The 6,163-nt window shown below is 39.1% G+C and overlaps 1 pseudogene; it reads right to left on the bottom strand.

Annotated features, from left to right (window-relative positions):
• LOC104728306 lies at positions 2,200-3,424 on the bottom strand (annotated as a pseudogene).

Below are 6,163 nucleotides of genomic sequence, written 5' to 3'. Positions count from 1 at the left end.
TTAACCTTATGCAGTTGTAATACTTAAGGTGTCAATCCAGTTGGGATGTTGCTAACAATTGAGATGCAATCAAGAAATCACAAGTCAAGCCAATCCAAAGAGAGTGTTTTTATCTAACAATCCTAGGATGATCAGAATGCAAAACGAAAAATGAGCTACAAGACTAGAAATGAGAATGTATGACAAGAAACGAAAATGAATGAAAACAGAAAACGATTCTAAGCATGAATAAACGAAACAGTCTCAAGAATGTAATATCAATCAAAAAGAAAGAAGTGCTAGGATGGGGTAATTGATGTCGGTGGAGTATCCTAGTCTATAGAGTGTTTAACATGCCACAAGCAAACTATCCCTAAAAATGAACATCACGACTTAGCTAATCTAATCTCTTGACAGAAGCTACTTAGACTCAACCACTTCCAAACCTAGCTCTCGCTAGAGAAACATGATCAAGCATGGCATGACAAACAAGTTCATTCACGTCAACAAACATCCTAGACAACTAATCTCTTAGGCTATGAACGTAAGTCTCTAGCGCTAGTTGGTCAGACATTTCATCGAACACCTTTTGGGTGCGGAAATGTCTAAGACCTAGTTCCAATTGATCATAGAGAAACTAGTATTTCTAACTCTAGTCCAGAAGGGATCATATAAATCAAAGCTTAAACACTCTACATCCTAAGATCTTCCACCTAATCTATCCTATCCTCAAGAACTACCACACTACTCAGATCCGAAAATCATCATCAAGGATGCAAACCCAGAAAAAATTGAAACAAGCATTCTTAGATAGATAAAAATGAGATGAACAAGTTTGTAGAAGAAACCAAATGCAAAAACTCAATAAATTAAAAGATATCTCGATACAAAGTTTGAGAACGTTTTTGGAGGCTAGGTAAAACCTTAAGAACAAAATGAGATAAAAGATAAGATGTCACAAACGAAGACTTAACAAAATGTATATATAGTAAAAACATGTGAATCCCTAAAACTTAAAACGACAAGATAGAGCGTCGGCTCGGGAATCTCCTGAAGCGTGTGAAACCAAACGTCTTTCTTCCTGACATGTGCGGTCGAGTCGCGTGTCGTCTCTCCCTGGGGTGCGGTCGAGTGGAACGGATCGAGTCGAGGTCATACGACTTGAGGTGGGTCGAGTAGAGGTGATACGACTCGAGCTGGGTCGAGTGGAGGTGATGCGACTCGAGCTGGGTCGAGTGGAGGTGATGCGACTCGAGCTGGGTGTATATGCATCCACTAAAATGATGATAACTCTTGAACCACACCTCCGATTGGTTTGAAATAAACGGCGTTGGAAAGATGACCCCATTCCCTACAAATTTGATGAAGATGTCGAAAGCTAAATCTCACTCGAGTGGAACGGCTCGAACGGGGTGGATCGATCGAGTGGATGAGACTGGTGGATGGAACGGATCGAGTGGAACGGATCGAGTGGAGGTCATACGACTTGAGGTGGGTCAAGTAGAGGTGATACGACTCGAGCTGGGTCAAGTGGAGGTGATGCGACTCGATCTGGGTCGAGTGGAGGTGATGCGACACGAGCTGGGTGTATATGCATCCACTAAAATGATGATAACTCTTGAACCACACCTCCGATTGGTTTGAAATAAACGGTGTTGGAAAGATGACCCCATTCCCTACAAATTTGATGAAGATGTCGAAAGCTAAATCTCACTCGAGTGGAACGGCTCGAACGGGGTGGATCGATCGAGCGGATGAGACTGGCTCGAGAGAGGGGCTCGATCGGGTTTGTGAGATTGGCTCGAGAGATGGTTCCAGGAGTGTTGTGCAGAATATGGGTCGAGTGATGCATTCCCGACATTTCCTAGATACCTAAAATACTCCAAAATGCACAATATATGCAAGGATGATGCAAGAACTACCTAGACATACAAAGTGTATAAAAATGACTAGAAAATGATGCAAAACAATGAGTTATCCAAGCTAAATGTATGATTAATATATGCTAGGGAGAGAAAAAATATAGACATATCAACGCCAACAAAAAACAACTCAAACAAATTAAGGGCAAAATAAATGACTAGATGTAAACAACGTTTTCCTGATCGCCTTGGTTTGAAACAGTTTTCAAGTCAATGAAACAAAAAATAAACCACAATCAAATTCCAAGGGAACCCTGGCAGAGATATATATGAGCAACTTTCTTCTTTACATGCTTTATTATGGAGTCCACTTTTTATACAAGTTACCACTCACAAGGAGCTGGACATTACAACCCAATGCCATATTATTATAGTGTTCCATCATCATCTCCGCAATACCTTCAGACACTTCAGGGACTCTGAGCTGTATATGACCATTTTCTTCCATATAGATCCTTATCTCCTTCAAACATGGAAAATAGTCCAAGAAATGTTTTATCATGTGCATCCCTTGGTTTAAGTGGATCTTTATGGTTGTTCCATGAAACCCTTTAATATCTAAAACTTTTACTGGACAAGATGTGAGTGAACGACCATTTTCCTCTCGAGAAACACAATCACAAGCATTCCCGCATTTATCTGTGACATGGTGTAATAGACCCTGAAAACATTAAGGAGACAATACAGGAGTCAAAGTATGAACTTCATCTATTTGGCAAATGAGTTGTTTATATATATACCTCAAGGACTAGAGTTTCTAAATGCGAAGTTCCTTAGAAGAGCTGGCATTGCTTGCCATCCTCGATTGTATTTGCTCGTAATAGTTAATGATTTGAGGTTGTTGAACACTGGTAATGATTCACAGCATACAAAAAGCACCTGATAACAAGACAAGCCACAGTTAGAACACAACCATGCTGCATGAATTAAGACGAAGTGCTGGTCTTCTTTTTTTTTTTCTGAATGAAAAATATCACAATATATCAAAGAAGAAGAAGACTAACCTCAAGAGTATCAGGAGACAGAGCTAGACACCGAACATTTCGAATGCCATTCATAAGGTTCCCCACATTTGAAAATCGGGTAAAAACATCATCCTCCAACACAAACCAAATATTGTGTGGCAATCTTGCTCGCCAAATATATCTTCCATTTACCCAAAAGCTTATTCGAGCCTCAAAACAAGTTTTCCATTTTAGCTACGGAATAATATTTTGCGGCATAACTAGAGTAAAAGAAGTACACAAGGCTAGGTCACTAGGTGTATCAAATGAATAAGTAACTAAACTACTGCCCTGATTTATTGTTAAATTCTTGAGGCTTGCACTTGACACAGTCACATTAACATCCAAATCATCCAAATCTTTCCAGTCTATATCATGTAGGACTAATTCCTCAAGCACAGGCAAAGCATGAAGAAGAATGTCAAACTTATCAACAGATACCGAAACTAATTGCAGAACGAGAGTCTTGAGCGTCGGTAAGCAAATGCTCCCATCCACCAAACAATTGACTACCGACATGTACGTAAGTGTAAATGGCTCCTTTGGGTAGCTGCCGTGGTTTTTGATGAATTGAGCTTTTAGTTATCGGTGGTAGCTAGCTCCCCTCTCCTTTTGAGAACTCCGCAGGTATATCAATTCTTCGGTTTAGTTCAAGGCATGTTCTTTGTTGTGGCTTCCTGTTGTTATTGCCTTTGTTTGAAGATTGCTTTGCTTTGAGTACTCTTCTGCCTTGCGTCTTGATTGTGCTATAGAGGAGCTAGTAGGGCTAATGGTTTATGGTGTAGTTATGGATGGTCTTATTTTGCTCTGTGCTGCTGACTTCGGGGTATGAACTTGGTAGAGGGAGCTTGCACCATTTGCCAAATTTGGCTTGTGAGGTTCCGTTTCAGGGAAAGCTCATGGATTGAAACAAAGAATCGATCTCACATGACGCAGGGAGAGTATGTGATCGATGATTTGGAGTTTTCATCGTAGAGCTAATTGTCGCAAGCAAGTGTTTTACAATCTGCAAATTCCCTTCTCCTTCTGCAACTGAAACATAAGCTTTTTGGTGTGTGTGTAAACCTATGAATGAATGATGCAAAATCAAACAAACATAAGCAGTGATGATCATGTGTAAGAGGTTTCAATTCTTTTATGTAGTTGTAGTATAAGAGATGTCAATCCATAAAGTGTGTGTATGCATTCAATCAAGATGTAACAGTGACTCAAGTCAAGCCAAATATGAAAGTGGTTTTGGTGAAACAGTTTGATGAAACAAATGTAAATGCAGAAAGTAAAATGCTTGAAACACAAACTAAATACAAGTAAACAAAGTAAGCTATACTGAAATTAAACCAACAGAAGTAAAAGCAGTAAACAAACAGTAAAGATGCAGAATGTAAATTGAAATGGAACAGAAAATAGATGAACAACCCGAAGGTGCTCGATCAAGCACTCGACCGTGTGACTGGTCGAGTGGCTAGGTCGAGTGGGTTAATACGAAGAACATATGCAATCTTGACAACTTAAAATACAAAACAAATGCAATGAAACATGATAATATGCGATAAGTAGGCTTCTAGAGATGGATTCATGGGCAGGTTGTTGAGCTGTGACTACCCAAACTAGCTAACAAATCTCAAATAAATAAGAGCTATCCCTAGACAATGACCTCATAAACTTGCTAATCCACTGTCATGGCAATAACAATCAGGTTTAGTAACATCCTAACCCAACTCTCATTGGTGAAACCATACTAAACATGCATTAAGATTCAGGTTCATTATATGTCAAAAACCACCCTATACAACCAATCTCTTGGGATAGGCACAATAATCTCAAGTATTAGGTTTATCTAACAACTCTAACATTGGTATGATGCAAAGAAGCTTAAGATCTATCCTTACCCTCTCAGTATAAGAACAACATAGAGCATACCTAACCCAGAAGGGATTTATAATCAAACAAGCTTAACTAGTATAAATAACCACAACCCTAAACCAGCCTAATCCATCTCCAAAATCCTAGCTCACTACTCAGATGAACAGATCATGATGATAATAAACATAAACCCAGAAAATGATGAAACAAGCATGATAAGATAGATGATGTGATGAATAACAACTTATTATAAAGAAGCAAACTCAGATTCTCAATATCCAGAAAGTTATGAGACTTACAAGATATTGAAATCTGAGAAAAACTGTAAAATAAAAGTTGCAAATGATAAATAAAAAGCTAAAAAACCCTTAAGGGGTAAGAACTAAGGTTTTTGTGGCTACTGATGTGATTTTTCCTAAAAAAGAGTCTCCCTTGCGGCCATGGGGTACAAGGAGTATATATAGTGAGGGAAGGAAGCTCTGATTTGGCTAGATGACAAAATAGAAAGTCGGCTCGATATACTCGACCACAAGCGATCGAGTGGCTTGGTCGAGTGGTCCATTCCCTTGCTTCCAAACGGTTGAGTCCCTGAATATCACACGGTCGAGTCCACGAGTTGCACACGGTCGAGTGTGGAAGTAGCAGGCGGTCGAGTGCACGAAGAGTGGTGGTTGAGTGGCTCATCCTTTGCTGGTCATCTCCTTGATTCAACTCCCATATGCTTCAATGGTTGCACTCCTCTCATCCCAGATGCTATTTCCATGCCTTTTGAGTCCAATTCACCTGTTAACACATGAAAGAATGCAAATGCAATGCAAATCCTAATCTAATGCATAAACAGTCCTTAAACTACATGAAAGTGACAAAGCAAGCTAATAAACATGTAAAAGATGTGAATAAACAGTGGTTAAACAAGGTATAATATATACATATCAACTCCCCCAAACTTAGTCTTTGCTTTGCCCTCAAGCAAACAAACAAGACATAAGAAGGAAGAGAGGTTTGAAAGTGGGATCTCAGAACCTTAAACATGTTAATAGACTAGCTAGAATCAATGACCAAGTTATTAGTACTATGATGCAAGGTGAATGAGCTATACTTAAAGATTTTAGACAAGCCTTTCATAACATTAACTGATTCAGGCCTTAGACTTCCACATGCATTCAAATCAGTCATTTCCTTTAACATTCATTAAGCAAGAACGTGAATTAGATTATGCAATGTTTAAACTCATTTGGCTTGGTAATAAGTGTTGGAGACAAAAATGGTCTCTCTTTTGAGTGAGGCTTATCAAATACAAGGGTTCTCTCACAAAAAGTGGATTGAGCTTGATAAGAAGGCGAAAGGTAAGATCACTTAGACACATACAATAACAGAACCTTGTCTACCCAAAGG

The sequence above is a fragment of the Camelina sativa genome, chromosome 11, assembly GCF_000633955.1.
Source record: "Camelina sativa cultivar DH55 chromosome 11, Cs, whole genome shotgun sequence".
Taxonomy (NCBI): Eukaryota; Viridiplantae; Streptophyta; class Magnoliopsida; order Brassicales; family Brassicaceae; genus Camelina; species Camelina sativa.
This window is presented reverse-complemented; position numbering and strand designations above follow the sequence as displayed.